Source organism: Schistocerca piceifrons, chromosome 4 (genome assembly GCF_021461385.2).
Source record: "Schistocerca piceifrons isolate TAMUIC-IGC-003096 chromosome 4, iqSchPice1.1, whole genome shotgun sequence".
Taxonomy (NCBI): Eukaryota; Metazoa; Arthropoda; class Insecta; order Orthoptera; family Acrididae; genus Schistocerca; species Schistocerca piceifrons.
The window spans coordinates 362,304,972-362,323,480 of NC_060141.1; the positions used below are offsets into that span (position 1 = coordinate 362,304,972).

The 18,509-nt window shown below is 43.8% G+C and overlaps 1 pseudogene; it reads right to left on the bottom strand.

Moving 5' to 3' along the window:
• Positions 1–4,333: 4,333 nt before the first annotated feature.
• LOC124796553 lies at positions 4,334–4,451 on the bottom strand (annotated as a pseudogene).
• Positions 4,452–18,509: the final 14,058 nt, after the last annotated feature.

Consider the following 18,509-nt stretch of genomic DNA (forward strand, 5'->3'; position numbering starts at 1 on the left):
AAACAAAACATTCGAAAAGTATTTGTGGCTGGTTGCGTCATTCACCAAGTTCTATTTTTGTTTTTCGTCTATATACCCATTTCTGTAGAAGATTACTACACGAATATTTTTCATTGTATATTGATATAACGTTGTCCTTATTCGTCTACTAATTGTATGTCAGGTGAACTAATTAAAAAATAATGAGAACATTATTTGAAACTGTTTTCGATTAAATTGCTGTAGTTAATCTTGATTCATAATCAGTTGCAAGCGCCAGTTTTCGGCAAAGTGATTCGTTAAGCATAGTTTGCCGCGAAATATTCTCAAATACGCGGAGTCTTCACCAATATTAATGACGTTGTTTTCCCAAGTTAGATTCATAGGAAGATATGTCACTTCCGCAAACCATTCTTCGCACGATGCTCGTCGTATTCGGTTTTCCAGGAAAACTGAAAAAATGTGGCTCTGCAAAAACGTATCCAATTCCAAAATTTAACTACATTAAATTTGCTACAAAAAATATCCTACTCATTTTTTGTAGAACTAATAGCTTGCGAGTATCGAACAACAGAATATGAAAATCTTGTGCGTGCTTTTGAAGCCAAAATATTGCGCTGCGGGTTGCATAAAACGACAGCGGCAGGGGTAGCTGAACCGTTCTGTACAACTCTACGATTATTTGACATTAAGCTCATTTTGACAACGCATGGAAGTTTGTTCACCAAATGCCGCTCACAAGTATTATCCATATATATTTTAGTGGCACGTTACTTAAGTCTTAAGCAGATCAAGCGAAAAATTTTAGTTTGTTTTAAGGTCTTAATATAAGAATCCTTACTATTCCCACTGTAGCATTGTGGATCGAAATCTCTTACGATTGTCTCATAAAATGAGATTAAGTGAAAAATAAACAGAACCTTATAAAGAAATAATATGTGTTCGCAACAAGATAAGTCAAAGTGATGCACACGAGAATTACAAGTACACCCACTAGAGTTCGAGGTATTGGAGTGTGAAGTTTGTCAACGTGAAAGTGCATTTATTCACATTTTTTGAAAAAGGAGACTAACTATGTTAGTTATAATTAGAACATCTGTCCTCACTTTGTTTTATGGTAACTGATACAAACCAAGACGACAGTAAAAGCATTAAATATTTGTCAATGGTGGAAAAAATATTTCGCCCTTCTTCGGGCCTCGTGCAGTATCACTGCCTGTTTTGACTTATTAGCATGTCACCGTTAGGTGGATTTCACATGTTTGAGTGATGTAAATCATTTGACGACGACGTGCTAACAAGTCGAAACCGGCAGAGATACCATTTGTGTGGCACGAGGCCGATAAAACAATAAAATAATTTCGTTACAGGACTGTCACTACGTTGCGCGCAGCCAATATGCCTCGTTGTGTGCGGGAAAAAATTTAGCAGAGAAAATTATATGTTTGAGGGACGTCTAATAAGGCACACGGGATTAGTTAAATTGGCGTTGGAGGCACCACTTCCGAGGAAGAATAATGGGGAATGAGAAGGCGTGCAGTGGCGGATGACAGTGTGTAGCACGCAGGAGGTATTCACAGGGCAGATGCAAATAGTGAGCCGCGTCAGGGATGTTAGTAGATCGGCGTTATTTACATAAAAAAAGGAAGACGAAACTGCTCTTCGTCGTTGCGTGTTTGTCTCGTACTGGATGCGACTCGTTGTCCCTCGAATAGCGCATCTTCCGCGAGCGTGGAATGTTCACTGGCGCATGGAGAATAATAACAAGCCGTTTCTATACTTGTCACCGGAGTTTCTGCAGATGTATAATGCAGCACCTGCCCTTGCACGGGTCTGCTCTGAAATCTGTAGTTGGTGTTGACCCTGGCATAACTCGTCACTGTCACGTCAAGATCGGGATGCATTCCGTCCTGACAGACACGTGGTATGGCGACGTAATTACCTGTTCTGCTGTGAGTTTAGAAACGTGATGTAAAGATGCGATTAGGTTGATAGGTCTCGAATGAAGTAATCAGACGGCTATCCAGAGTAATTACCAACGTCTTTCAGCTGTCCCCTTTTAATAGAGGTCACACTGCCGATGCAGTGGACCGGAACTGTCTGATACGCTCATCGCATTGGAGCTCTCGAGTTTGTGTTTCATCGCTTTTGACATTCCTGGTCACAGCTGCTGCTAGACAGCGTCTCTACGCAGGCCAATCACGGAAGACTTCCGACGTGATTCGATACGAGACTGTTGCTTTGCTAATCCCGTTTACTTATTCAGCCTCAGCCTTGTTCTTGCATACTAAGCGCAAGTGCTTACAGGATAAAACAGATATCTGGCAAACAAGGCGGAAGCCACGGTCTTAGAGTAAGAGGTCTAGCACACAAATACGTTAGGAATTATCAGTATAACTATGTTTACTGTTCCATTTTCCGCATGTAACTGTTGACACTATTCTAGGATGCTCCCAGAACACCGTTATCGCTCACTTTATGCCTTAACGTAGTATGGACAGAATATGCTTCTTCGTATCACACACAAATTTTGGATATCATGGAGTTGGTTACAACATTATATTAAGTGCACATTCCTGAAATTTATTGCAAAACTCATTCAACATTCTATCTACTTAGGAGCCACATATTATTATAGTGTTGAAACTCCCCCTTTGTATGTAAAGAAAGACAGTGCTGGAAAAACTCTTACGTTATTTGATTTACAAACAGCTGAGCAAAATTGAACATACTCAGACAGTTCTCTCTTTACTTATTCTGACCATCACTAAACTGACACACAATATTTTTAGCGCAACGCAATCTGACTTTCAATAATCCCTACAAAAGAATGGCCCTGACTAACAATAACGTATACCTTTCATGAATCGCTTACCTCACAAAAATCTTCGTTACTCGAACTACTGCAATACAGCGAGTGCCTATACTGCCAGCTAAATAAAAGATTCTAACTACTGAAGGCACTAACTACTGATAGGCATAGTTGACAAATGAAAGATTTTGATATAGAACAAGCCGGCCAGAGTGGCCGAGCGGTTCTAGGCGCTGTAGTCGGGAACCGCGCGACCGCTACGGCGCAGGTTCGAATCCTGCATCGGGCATGGATGTTTGTGATGTCGTTAGGTTAGTTAGGTTAAAGTAGTTCTAAGTTCTAGGGGACTGATGACCTCAGAAGTTAAGTCCCGTGCTCAGAGCCATGTGTGTGTGTGATAGAGAACAAACAACGTATTTACCTTAATAGTCATGACATCCAGTCTTACAAATTTCCTTTTTCTGACGGACACACGTCCAGATCGTCCGCTCATAGTAACCTCTCAAAACTATGGCATCTCTTCCCCACATCCACCACTGCTGGCGGCTCACCTCCAACTGCCCAACGCTATGCGCTGTTCACATCCAACTGCCAAGCACTACACTAGCGAATATTCTCTTCCCCACATCCACCACTACTGGCGGCTCACCTCCAACTGCCCAACGCTATGCGCTGTTCACATCCAACTGCCAAGCACTACACTAGCGAATATTCCAACAGTGAGTCCAATCAGACGCAGACTGCACACAGCGCGGTCAGCGATTTTCATACAGAGCACTACGTGGCATTACCAACATAAAAAGCTAAACAGCCTATTTACAGTGTTCCATAACTCAAACTAAACATTGCAAAACTGTGTGTTCAGTAGGTACTGCTTTAGGTATCCCATGGACATCGGAGATCTAAAGACAGCTACTATTATATGGTTAGTTACATTAAAGTGACCACCTGGCGAAAACCTGAATAGCCACCTTTTGCAGCATGGGCGTGCTGGACGCCTGTCAGTGAGGTTCTGTGGGCGTTACTGACGGGGGTGTGGAGCCATTCCGACCCCAGTCCCGTTGCCTGCTGCACTAGGTTTCAAGGTTGGCGATCCATGGGGTGAACAGCCGGATAGGGGTGGTCCCAGAGAGTCTCGATTGGGCTGAAATCCAGGGAGTTTGGTGGCCATGTGCTTTCCGTAAACTCATCCTGGTGCTCTACGAACTTCGTTTGATTTAAACCTCCTATTGCACCAATAATTTTAAGATAATAATGCTCTTAGTTGAATACAATGTCATGTACACTGCAAGCTCCGTGGTACTTTGCATTGTCCTGCTGGTAGCTGCCATCGTAAACTCCAACCGATCAGGCCATGAAGGCCCAACGGTACCGACTGGCCGCCGTGTCATCCTCAGCCCACAGGCATCGCTGGATGCGGATATGGAGGGGCATGTGGTCAGCACACCGCTCTCCCAGCCGTTGTTAGTTTTCGTGACTGGAGCCGCTACTTCTCAGTCAAGTAGATCCTTCGTTTGCCTCACGGGCTGAGTGCACCCCGCTTGCCAACATCGCTGGACAGACCGGATGGTCACCCATCCAAGTGCTAGCCCAGCCCGACAGGGCTTAACTTCGGTGATCTGACGGGAACCGGTGTTACCACTGCGGTAAAGATGCCATCGTGCCGAGGAAGGAAGAATCTGAATATAGGGGTGGACATGATTCCAAAGGATAGATGCACATTTTTGATGATACACTGTAACTTCCAGATTGATGAGATTACCCAGGGAATGCCGCGAGAACACTCCCCAGACACTAACGCTCCCTCCACCGACCTCGATTCTCGCGACCGACTGTTGCAGGGTCATAGACGCCAACGGCTATCTGTCCCTATGGACTATAAAACGTGATTCATCTCAAAAGGCTACCTGTCGCCGTCAGTGGACATCCAGTTGCGGTAATGTCCTGCAAATTCCACCCTTCGTCACCGATGAACGGCAGTCAATGTGGGTGCATGAACAGTGCGCCTCCTACACGCGGGAGTACCCCAGAGAAGCATCCTAGGGCCCCTACTGTTAAACCTCTACATAAACGATCTCCCAACCACACACAACACAACGATGGCAATCTACGCGGATGACACAGCCATCCTCGCGCAAGATTGGAAACCATCAAACATTACGTCACGCCTACAGACTACACTCAGAGTGGCTGAGCCTTGGTTGGAGAAATGGCGTGTTAGAGTAAACGTCAAGTGCGAAGCCGTTCTGTTCACTAGAAGACCGAAGCAACTGCGCAAACACTGATACTCCAGACCAATAACTCTACATGCACGCCCAATACGTTTCCGTGAGAAAGTCAAATACCTCGGTGTCTGGCTGGACCGGAAATTACTCGGGGGGGGGGGGGGGGGGGGGGGAGGGAGGGGGGGGCACATACAACACATGAATAACCGAGCTAGCGCGAGGCTCAAACAGCTCTACCCTATGCTCAACAGGCGTAGCATACTGAACAGAAGGGTGTCGAGGTCCATGTACATGACACTTATCCGACCCCTGATGATGGACGCAGCTCCTGTCTGGGGATACGCTGCACCGTCTGCAGCTCATACAAAACAAAGTACTCAAAATCATAAGCAATGCTCCACGATACACACGCATCGCGGACCTTCACCGGGAATACCGACTTGAGACTCTCACGGAGGTAATCCACAAACTCACCACAAGACTACACAGAAACTCCAGACATTCGCAGAACCCGTTTATTCTGAATCTGGGGAACTACGACCACAACCATAGATGGAAACATAAAGGATCAAAAGACATACTTGTAAGGACCTAACATCTATGGCCAAGCACACGCAAACATAGCGGTACAGGTGAGCCCCTGTTAATCAGACGCCATTACTGGATATCAAGCTGGAATACACTGCCGAATAATTAGCACCACGCAAGGAAGCCGTACCGTACACTGCATGCAGACAAGCTCCACACATCCCCCACACAGTGAGATGATCTATGGCCGATCTCCCACTACTGTATAACGATCCTGATTGTTCCAGGAATGTAGCGGCTGCAGCAACTGGAATACATCGCCATCGCTTGCCACGGTAATGATGCATGATACCCATACTAACAAATCCAACCTTGCATGAACTATCGCAGCTAGTAAGCCACTACTGCTCTTACTACCCATCGCACTGTCGCAGAGGTCTTTTTCCCACGGCACGAGCCTTGGCACTTTTTTCCCACTGCTATTCAAATCGCTACCCTCACTAGCGTTTCGTCCACTATCTATCACCTGATGGACCGTGTTAATGCGTAGTCTTACCCAGACGCACGGATAACATCACAGCCCAGCATCCTCTGATCCACTTTCTAGTTGACTAACATGTTTACGGAGGTGACAGTAGAACTTTTGGTTTGGTCACCACGTTGGTACGGGCGTGGAGGGGCCCCATCTGTATTTTAAAAAAACAGTGCGCCTTGTGCAGAGGCCCACAAACAGTAACAATCGCTGAACGATCGTTGAGGAAATACGGTTGTTAGCCTCTTGCTTCGTCTAGGCGGTGAGTTGCTGAAGAGTCGCATGTAAACGGTTTACAGACTTAGCTGTTTCGGAAATTCTTTCACCCTTTTGGACGTCAAATGAATCGATCCGTTTCCGCATTACGACAACGACTGCACTGTGCTTCCGCGCGTCCTCGCCCCATACCACCCCCCCCCCCCCCTTCGCCGCGACATTCTTTACATACCCTCCACTGCTAGTGCTGCCACCTACTGTCTGTGAGTGGTTATTGCACGTTGACGTCGAACATAGACGGTGGTCATATTAACCCTTTCAGAGCTAAATGCTGTCTGGAGGAAAGAAAATTTTTATTTTTGTGGTGCTGCTCTTAGGTGATTTTTTAATGATTTTTTGATGCAAGATTTGTACAAAAATGTGTACCCGTTTTCGAATCAAACTTTGTACACTTGGCTTCATTTTATGTACTAAATAACTAATTACGAAATATTCGCTATTGTAATATATACTAAAATGATCATTCAATAATTATCATGCAAAATAACAATATCCAATTATACAGTAAAATACAGCGAAACATACACATCCGTGTATTCTACGCACCGAACATTGACTTATTGATATTTTCATAGTGGTGCCCAACAGTTGACAGCACTTGCCCTTGATGAAAAGGTTGAACATTCAAAATTGTGTACTAGAGGTTTCCATTGGGAAAAAATACTTCTGTTGCAGCTAAGACACAGTAAAAGCTAATGTACACAATTGTAGCCAGAGGGTCTGAAAGGGTTAATGTATGTGGACCGTTTATGATATACCAGTACTTAGGCTCACAAAATTTTTGCACCTATATCCAATATATGCAACAGTTCTCTGCCTCTAGAACCCATTTAGAACGCTAATCGGAGGTTCGACTGATGCTTTATTGTCTAAGATGTAAGTCAATGAACGATACAGCTATTTCTTGGGTTTTAATGCCTTTAAACGAAACTGAAGACAATACTTAATGTAATAACTCAGAGTGTCGCGGTTCTGAGTGGATATCGAAAAAAAAGGGGAAAAGATTGACAGTGCCGTGGATCGAACTCGAGTCCCACTTCTGGAGGCCAGACATGCTGATCTCTTAGTTGCATTAATAGGATTCGATACGTATGTGTACCCCTGGAGTTTTCCTTCGTCCCTTATTGTCTGTTACCTCTTCAGCTTTACAAATGAAGTTAAGCAAGATACAGGAAATAAGAGAGTAATATTCTTGGAGTAACAGCATCTACGTTCATTTAAAAAGCCACTAAATCCATGTTAAATGCTTGCGCCACAGAAATGTTTTCATTATCCATTATAAGCAGAGGAGTGTGCTCCCTGCCGCCGTTGGATAAGCAGCTGCAGCAGCAAGTCGTATACTCTTAGCTCACTTATTTGTTACATAATTTAATTCTTAATTTCTTTGCGTGTTTTTGGTACTTGCATTGTTTAATTCATAAATATCGGGCGTATTCTAGTATTTGAGAGTGTAGCATCGCGTTTTGGTACCTGAATAGTGTAAAATCGTGTAGTCTCCTTCCGCCGCCGAGCAGTGTGTCAGCAGTGCGCAAGTAGCAGCATTACTGCACCTATTAGGCAATCTTGTATTTTAATAACCGTTTAAATTTTGTTTCGAATTGTTTGTGCTCTCTGTAGATTAGTTCAGACGTTCTTTGCACAACAGTTTATAGCATGGATAGGGACTGCAACGGCTGTGTTCCGATGCAGACTGAGTTGGCATCCCTTCGCTCCCAGCTTCAGGCAGTGTTGGCTTCGGTCACACAGCTTGAGGCTGTAGCCAATGGACTTCACTGTGGGGGTCCGGATGGGGGTTTGTCAGGGATGGCCAGCTCGTCCCACGCATCCCCCGATCGGACTACGACTGTGGCTGCCCGCGATACTGCCCACATTGAGGCTGGCCCCTAACCTGTGGTAGAGTGGGAGGTCGTCTCGAGGTGTGGCAGGGGGCGAAAGACATTCCGGAGGGCTGAACGGAAGGCCCCTCCAGTTTATCTGACGAACCAGTTTCAGGCTCTGTCCCAGGCTGATCTTCGGCCGGACATGGCTGATTGTCCTGTTCCAGAGGTTGCCCCTCAGTCTGTAAGATCCGGGTGGTCGCAGAGGGTGGGCTTACTGGTAGTTGGGAGCTCCAACGTCAGGCGCGTAATGGGCCCCTTAGGGATATGGCAGCAAGAGAGGGGAAGAAAACCAATGCGCACTCTGTGTGGATACCGGGGGGAGTCATTCCAGATGTGGAAAGGGTCCTTCCGGATGCCATGAAGGGTACAGGGAGCACCCATCTGCAGGTGGTCGCTCATGTCGGCACCAATGATGTGTGTCGCTATGGATCGGAGGAAATCCTCTCTGGCTTCCGGCGGCTATCTGATTTGGTGAAGACTGCCAGTCTCGCTAGCGGGATGAAAGCAGAGCTCACCATCTGCAGCATCGTCGACAGGACTGACTGCGGACCTTTGGTACAGAGCCGAGTGGAGCGTCTGAATCAGAGGCTGAGACGATTCTGCGACCGTGTGGGCTGCAGATTCCTCGACTTGCGCCATAGGGTGGTGGGGTTTCGGGTTCCGCTGGATAGGTCAGGAGTCCACTACACGCAACAAGCGGCTACACGGGTAGCAGGGGTTGTGTGGCGTGGACTGGACGGTTTTTTAGGTTAGATGGCCTCGGGCAAGTACAGAAAGGGCAACAGCCTCAATGGCTGCGGGGCGAAGTCAGGATATGCGGGGACCAAGCAGCAATCGGTATTGTAATTGTAAAATGTCGAAGCTGCATCGGTTAAGTACCGGAACTTCAAGCGCTGATAGAAAGCACCGAAGCTGAAATCGTTATAGGTACAGAAAGCTGGCTAAAGCCAGAGATAAATTCTGCCGAAATTTTTACAAAGGCACAGACGGAGTTTAGAAAGGATAGATTGCGTGCAACCGGTGATGGCGTGTTTGTCGCTGTTAGTAGTAGTTTATCCTGTAGTGAAATAGAAGTGGATAGTTCCTGTGAATTATTATGGGTGGAGGTTACACTCAACAACGGAGCTAGGTTAATAATTGGCTCCTTTTACCGACCTCCCGACTCAGCAGCATTAGTGGCAGAACAACTGAGAGAAAATATGGAATACATTTCACGTAAATTTCCTCAGCATGTTATAGTTTTAGGTGGAGACTTCAATTTACCAGATATAGACTGGGTCACTCAGATGTTTAGGACGGGTGGTAGGGACAGAGCATCGAGTGACATTATACTGAGTGCACTATCCGAAAATTACCTCGAGCAATTAAACAGAGAACCTCTGAATCAGAGGCTGAGATGGTTCTGCGACCGTGTGGGCTGCAGATTCCTCGACTTGCGCCATAGGGTGGTGGGGTTTCGGGTTCCGCTGGATAGGTCAGGAGTCCACTACACGCAACAAGCGGCTACACGGGTAGCAGGGGTTGTGTGGCGTGGGCTGGGCGGTTTTTTTAGGTTAGATGGCCTTGGGCAAGTACAGAAAGGGCAACAGCCTCAACGGGTGAGGGGCAAAGTCAGGACATGCGGGGACCAAGCAGCAATCGGTATTGTAATTGTCAACTGTCGAAGCTGCGTTGGTAAAGTACCAGAACTTCAAGCGCTGATAGAAAGCACCGAAGCTGAAATCGTTATAGGCACAGAAAGCTGGCTTAAGCCAGAGATAAATTCTGCCGAAATTTTTACAAAGGTACAGACGGTGTTTAGAAAGGCTAGATTGCATGCAACCGGTGGTGGAGTGTTCGTCGCTGTTAGTAGTAGTTTATCCTGTAGTGAAGTAGAAGTGGATAGTTCCTGTGAATTATTATGGGTGGAGGTTACACTCAACAACCGAACTAGGTTAATAATTGGCTCCTTTTACCGACCTCCCGACTCAGCAGCATTAGTGGCAGAACAACTGAGAGAAAATTTGGAATACATTTCACATAAATTTTCTTAGCATGTTATAGTCTTAGGTGGAGATTTCAATTTACCAGATATAGACTGGGACACTCAGATGTTTAGGACGGGTGGTAGGGACAGAGCATCGAGTGACATTATACTGGGTGCACTATCCGAAAATTACCTCGAGCAATTAAATAGAGAACCGACTCGTGGAGATAACATCTTGGACCTACTGATAACAAACAGACCCGAACTTTTCGACTCTGTATGTACAGAACAGGGAATCAGTGATCATAAGGCCGTTGCAGCATCCCTGAATATGGAAGTTAATAGGAATATAAAAAAAGGGAGGAAGGTTTATCTGTTTGGCAAGAGTAATAGAAGGCAGATTTCAGACTACCTAACAGATCAAAACGAAAATTTCTGTTCCGACACTGACAATGTTGAGTGTTTATGGAAAAAGTTCAAGGCAATCGTAAAATGCGTTTTAGACAGGTACGTGCCGAGTAAAACTGTGAGGGACGGGAAAAACCCACCGTGGTACAACAACAAAAGTTAGGAAACTACTGCGAGAGCAAAGAGAGCTCCACTCCAAGTTTAAACGCAGCCAAAACCTCTCAGACAAACAGAAGCTAAATGATGTCAAAGTTAGCGTAAGGAGGATGACACGCGTAAAGCTGAAATACTAAACACCTTTTTCAAAAGCTGTTTCACAGAGGAAGACCGCACTGCAGTTCCTTCTCTAAATCCTCGCACAAACGAAAAAATGGCTGACATCGAAATAAGTGTCCAAGGAATAGAAAAGCAACTGAAATCACTCAACAGAGGAAAGTCCACTGGACCTGATGGGATACCAATTCAATTCCACACAGAGTACGCGAAAGAACTTGCCCCCCTTCTAACAGCCGTGTACCGCAAGTCTCTAGAGGAACGGAAGGTTCCAAATGATTGGAAAAGAGCACAGGTAGTCCCAGTCTTCAAGAAGGGTCGTCGAGCAGATGCGCAAAACTATAGACCTATATCTCTGACGTCGATCTGTTGTAGAATTTTAGAACATGTTTTTTGCTCGAGTATCATGTCGTTTTTGGAAACCCAGAATCTACTATGTAGGAATCAACATGGATTCCGGAAACAGCGATCGTGTGAGACCCAACTCGCTTTATTTGTTCATGAGACCCAGAAAATATTAGATACAGGCTCCCAGGTAGATGCTATTTTTCTTGACTTCCGGAAGGCGTTCGATACAGTTCCGCACTGTCGCCTGATAAACAAAGTAAGAGCCTACGGAATATCAGACCAGCTGTGTGGCTGGATTGAAGAGTTTTTACCAAACAGAACACAGCATGTTGTTATCAATGGAGAGACGTCTACAGACGTTAAAGTAACCTCTGGCGTGCCACAGGGGAGTGTTATGGGACCATTGCTTTTCACAATATATATAAATGACCTAGTAGATAGTGTCGGAAGTTCCATGCGGCTTTTCGCGGATGATGCTGTAGTATACAGAGAAGTTGCAGCATTAGAAAATTGTAGCGAAATGCGGGAAGATCTGCAGCGGATAGGCACTTGGTGCAGGGAGTGGCAACTGACCCTTAACATAGACAAATGTAATTGCGAATACATAAAAAGAAGGATCCTTTATTGTATGATTATATGATAGCGGAACAAACGCTGGTACCAGTTACTTCTGTAAAATATCTGGGAGTAAGCGTGCGGAACGATTTGAAGTGGAATGATCATATAAAATTAATTGTTGGTAAGGCGGGTACCAGGTTGAGATTCATTGGGAGAGTGCTTAGAAAATGTAGTCCATCAACAAAGGAGGTGGCTTACAAAACACTCGTTCGACCTATACTTTAGTATTGTTCATCAGTGTGGGATCCGTACCAGATCGGTCTGACGGAGGAGATAGAGAAGATCCAAAGAAGAGCGGCGCGTTTCGTCACAGGGTTATTTGGTAACCGTGATAGTGTTACGGAGATGTTTAATAAACTCAAGTGGCAGACTCTGCAAGAGAGGCGCTCTGCATCGCGGTGTAGCTTGCTCGCCAGGTTTCGAGAGGGTGCGTTTCTGGATGAGGTATCGAATATATTGCTTCCCCCTACTTATACCTCCCGAGGAGATCACGAATGTAAAATTAGAGAGATTAGAGCGCGCACGGAAGGTTTCAGACAGTCGTTCTTCCCGCGAACCATACGCAACTGGAACAGGAAAGGGAGGTAATGACAGTGGCACGTAAAGTGCCCTCCGCCGCACACCGTTGGGTGGCTTGCGGAGTATAAATGTAGATGTAGATGTGGAACATCATATGCAGCCTTGCTAAAATTATTGCCTATGGGAAAAATAAATTAGCTACTAATCTCCGATATGTGCATATCAAAGATTTGCAATATGACTATTATAAATGTTTATTTCCTTCGACACGTAGAAGTAAGTTGCTAGTTTCAGATAATTTTTAGGGGATTATGGCAAAACTAAAATGATATCCCTAAATTTTTTGAATATCTCTGTCAAGTTGTTTTCGAAGTGTAGGAGAAGAATAAACAGGAATCATTTAGAATTTTACGGGTCTCTGTCAACTGCTTAGAGAACTAACGGTTGGGTGCCAGCTCAGCGACTGAACACGAGCACCTTCCAAGGGTAGGAACCGAACAGTTCACCGACACTGTTACCGACCAGTGGTATGTAAGCGTTGGTGCGCCATAGTTATAGTGTAAATTTCTTTAAGCGTGTCCCTCAGTTACGACTACAGAAGCACAAGTACACTTACTAACTACATGGTCGGAGTGGGGCTTTCCAACCACGGCACGTCGTGTTGTGTCGGAGAAAACTGTTTAGCTAGAGAACCCAATGTGGGGAGCTACTGGCGCCGACCGTCGCACAGAGGTGACCCCATCTGGCGCTTCCCCTTGTGACGTTGCTAATGGAGCCCACCCACCCAAGTTAATTTGAACGTTGGTATGCTGTTCTGAGGGGCGGGACTCATTTCGAGAGCCTAAGACAGGAAGGGAGGAAGACTGTGGTATAGCATCTCGTCTACATCAAGGCCACTCGAGACCGGCCAAAGACAGAAACGTAGGTGCAGGTGCAGGCGCTAAGGGAAGAGGCGGAGATTCGAGAAGTGGAACAGCCGGATACAATGGTATGCGGTAGAAAGCTTCGCCTTGCATTGTGGCCCTCGGTAGAAGCGTACACTGCGCTTAACCGAAGAGCTACGAATGGCCGGCCGCGGTGGCCTAGCGGTTCCAGGTGCTTCAGTCCGGAACCGCGCAACTGTTACGGTCGCAGGTTCGAATCCTGCCTCGGGCATGGATGTATGTGATGTCCTTAGGTTAGTTAGGTCTAAGTAGTTCTAAGTTCTAGGGGACTGATGACCTCAGAACGAAAGTCCCATAGCCCTCAGAGCCATTTGAATTTTTTCAGCTACGAATGGGACACTCGAAAAGTTTTTTGTAGAGGCAAATTTTACTTAGCGTAATATTAATTTATATGCGATGTAACAGAGCTCCAGAAAATCAAGATACATAATTTTGTTCGTATGGGTGAAAAATACTGAGCGATTGTTTGAGTCTATGGGACGATTATTAACGGAGGTACAGCGCAAGTTACTTGCGAACCCTCATAGCTACAGACACATACAATGTTGTAATGAAAGATAATGATTACAACTGCGCGTTAGGAAAATTTGATGTTGAGGCGCCTGGTATTTATAACGCTACAATAGTTTTATCATGATGAGAAAGACCGCTTCAGCTGTATGATAAATATTTATTTATGATCCAACTAGTTTCATGGCGTTAGAGCAACATCTTCAGGAATACTCCCGCATATAAGCAGGAGGAAAATATACAGCATAATGATGCGGCTTCGGTTAAAATATACTCGAATTATATACGAAATTATATAGGAAAACTATGTGCTCATAATTCATAACTGAGTTCAAGCTACTACCAATAGTCGACCCAACATTGTAGGTCCAATTGTAATAAAAACGTTCAACCATCTAAGAGACTGATAGTCAAGCTAGAATACACCAGAATGCAGGGAACATCAGCACGTTAGCAGAAGCCTAGAATAAGGAAATAGTGGTAAATTACGTGATATAAAAGTAGAAAACAAATTATTTGTGTAGGTGATGAAAACTTACGTTAACCTGGCAAGTCAAAATAAATCTCAGAAGCAGAGCATCCATAATTGTACAATAGGTAACGAAGGTCATATGTTGGTAAAATGCTGCTTGCAAAATAGACTATCATCGAGATGAAAGAAGGACTAGGAAAGGGCAAATTAAGATATTCTGTAGACATTCCAACTGCGTAAAATCGTCGTGACGGCTTGAGCTTCGCAGCGGCCGCCCAAGACTGTTCTGAGCTGATCCGGCGTCGGCGCCGATAGCGGAAACTGATGTATGAGCAAAATTTTCTGCTACAATAATTAATATACAAATGTGTCCAGAACGTTGGTTATATTACACTAGATTTGAAAAGATCATTGCACAACCTCTGAAATTTCCTGATACCATGCATGTTGACTAGTTATTACAAACGTCTACTTAGTGAATAAATGCAGTTGTCATTCACAATAGGTGCACCTCATATAACTGGCGACGACGCCATCTTAAAGAGCGACTAAAAGCTGCCAAGTGTGAGTAGCAACCATGCACTGAGGGTTCCGTACAAACCTATTATATATATATATATATATATATATATATATATATATATATATATATATATATATATATATATATATATATATATCATCCGTCCTGGGAATCAAGAATCTCAACGCTCAGGCTAGCGCGGACGTACAAAAACAAGTGAGCAGGGGCCTCCGTTTATACAGTATACGTACAGAAAGAAGATTTAAGAAAACATTTTCATTTAGCTTCTAAGACTTGACTACAACTCGCATTTCATGTACACACGCAGTAAGGTTCGTCTACTATGCTTTTAACGGATGATGTTCGAGTGACAAAATATATTTTTATGTGATAGAATTACAGTACAACAAGTTTCAGATTTTTTACTTTACTTGTACTGTGAAACCCTTGCTTCCCGTTGAATTTCATTACTCTAGGTCAACGGGAAGCACCCTATAGGTTTTGATGAGCGATTTTTCGAGTATGAAAATGTGTGACGTAAATGGCCGTGTCTTTTGACTGCATTGGTTTAGAAGCTTACAATTTTTACGTCACCAGGGGACTGTACCTTAGTATGTGATATAAATTTAAACATGATACGCCAAACTATTCCAGAGAAAAACGGTCTTAACAGCCGAACAGACAGACAGATGGATAAAAAATGACGAAAATATATTTTGTTCTTGTGGTATAATTACAAATTAGCAATTTTCGGATTTTTTTATGTACTTTTACAGCGAAACCTTGCTTCGCTCCAAATTTCATGATTGAAGTCAACGGGAAGCACCCTATAGGTTTTGATGAGTGAATTTTAGAGAATCAAAATATGTAGCATAAATGATCGTATCTTTTGACTGAAGTGACATAATAGCTTAAAATTTTTACAACTTGAAAGATCTATAGACCTTAATGTATGACATAGATTTGGATATGTCTATATGTTCCTGAGAAAAGAGGTTCATAACAGTTGGACAAACAGACAGACATACGGAAAAGAAAACAATTTTATAAGGGTGTATTTTTCACAGATTGCGGCACGGAACTCTAAAAATTGTCTGGCTATATACGATATTTACATTAATCTGTGTATTTTGTATGCAATTTATCTGTGTTACGGTAAAATGTCTCACGTAGAGTTGCCAGTCTAGAAGACTGTCACATGCACGTGTGAAGCATTTAAATCCTCGTATTTTTAATGTACAGATAAATGCAAATTTCAAATCATAGGTGACGTTTATAATCTTACTAAGCTATCGGATGTAGCATCACTGGCAGGGGATTGCGCAGCTGTGTTCGTCGCCTCCATACAGTGTGACTGCTCTTACAGGCAACGTGTCACACTGCGTGGGCGTGTGTGTGTGTGTGTGTGTGTGTGTGTGTGTGTTTGGCATGGGGAAAGTAGACTTTGGGACTATGTTTCTGAATCGTGTTATCAGTGTCAGGCTTGGTCTCATCCTGGACTCCGTTTGCAAGTAAGCGCATTACTTCGTGACACATCGTCGATCTCAGAATGGCATTCTGAGTAAACTAAAAATACTAATTTGCTTTCAAACCAGTTCATACTTTTTACTGTTGGACAATATGATAAAATTGTCACACTTATAATTATTTTAGATGGGAGATCGAGTGTATCGAATGACTTAAACCCGGTCAATGCGCGAGGAACTGTAGTTTCTGTGCGAATGCACATTCTCTTGACGTAATTAACACCCTGTTGCGTTGTATTTATACTTGTATGATTAATCTGAATTGTTTAAGCGCATTTGTGAGACTCAAGTGTGAAGTTATGCTTTCCACGTAAATTCTTATTTTGTAAGGGCGTCGTTAGCATTGAGACATTTCGAATGATAAAATGAAAATAGAAGTTCAATTAAAGGGTTTTATTTTGTTTGTTCCAAACGAATATTAACTTAGTATTTGAATTTGAGGATTACATTTGTCCACATATCTCTTATTTTGCACTGGGCGTCATACAGCCGAGTGCAATCCCCCCTGCCCCTGAAGCCACCGCTTTTCCAGGATTCTGAGTAACTCGGATACCCAGTCCTGTCAGTTCACTATTTGAGGGCTATAGACTCCGAATTCACCGTTGACATTATCGCCAGATTTCATCTGGCTGTGTGAAGGTGGTCACATTGCTTGGGCCCCTGTAATTCATGATGTGCCTACAAAATGGTCTTTGCAATGGGACAAAAAACAGTCTGTTGATTTGCGAAGTGATACATGGTTCAATATCGAAGTAATTTACTGCATCTAACAATTTATGAGCATTACTCAACCCATAATCGGTTTGGAATCCTTCTGAAACAATTGGTTCTTACAATACTGACGTCCAACTACCCACCCTCTCACAAGTGTGCGACCTCAGATTCTGGCACGAACACAGCGAGGAGTTCTCCAACTGTGGAGGGGAGCCTTCAGTACGACACTAGCAAGCGGTCTCCTCGTCATTCTGACCTCACAATAAGATTTCTTGCCGCAACGTACTGCGTACAGTAAGACAACTTACATAAAGTACAAGAAATCACAGGTTCCAGGCATGGAGCCCACTCGCTCCGCCCCCCTTGCCCAACGTACTTATTAATAATTAATTATGAACATCGCAACCTTTGCGTTACTGAATTGCGTAATAAACAACATGTCTAGAAATAGACTAGGCAAGTTCATAATAGAAGTTTACAACAGTATAAGGGACACAGATATAAGTAATGTTAGCAGTGAATAGAGGGTGAGTGAAAGTGTAGGTGTCAATAACGAGGAAGGTGTGAATTGATGTGAGGAGTGATGAACGAGAGCAAGTAAGTATCGTGAAGTGACACGGGAATCACGATGACCGCCAATGCAGGCACGAATACAAGTCAACAAATAACGCAGAAACTCTGCGAAATTAATGAATGTTTTTTATTTTGTACAAACGACCTCTTTAATAATGGCACAAGCCATTGTAATTTAGTTTAATATAAATGTATCAGAGACTGTATATACCAGGAACTATCCAGACTGTGGTCTCAGAAATCAACCGATACAAACTGGACCTGGTGGCGGTACGAGAGACAAGATGTCTAGGAGAAGGAACTCACAAAGAGAATGGAGACACACTATTCTACGGCAGATGTGTAGATAAACACGATTTCGGTACTGGCTTTGTAATACACAACAAAGCAGCAAATTCGGTGAAGGAATTCAAAACTGTTAACAAGATAATATCCTAAATAGTACTTGGAAGCCAAGTGTCAGATATCACATTCATCAATGTTCATGCCGCAACTGAGTATAAAACAGATAAGGAAAAGGAAGAGTTCTATGACCAACTAGAACCAACAATTAAGAGCACACCAACTAGAAATATCAGGATAATGCTGAGAGATTTTAATGGAAAAGATGGAAAAGAAGAATTCTACATACCAATTATAGGAAGGCGCAGTTTGCATGATGAGAATGGTTAGAGGATGATCAGCTTAGCTATCTCAAAGAACCTCAGAGTAAGTTCGACTTACGTCGAACACAAGAGAATACATAAAGGAATATGGTGTTCACCAGATGGAAGAACCACCAACCAAATAGATAACATCTTGGTGGACCAGCGCTATAGCCACAGAGTCATGGATATCAGGTCGTATAGAGGAACCGACTGTGCGTCAGACCACTTCCTTATTC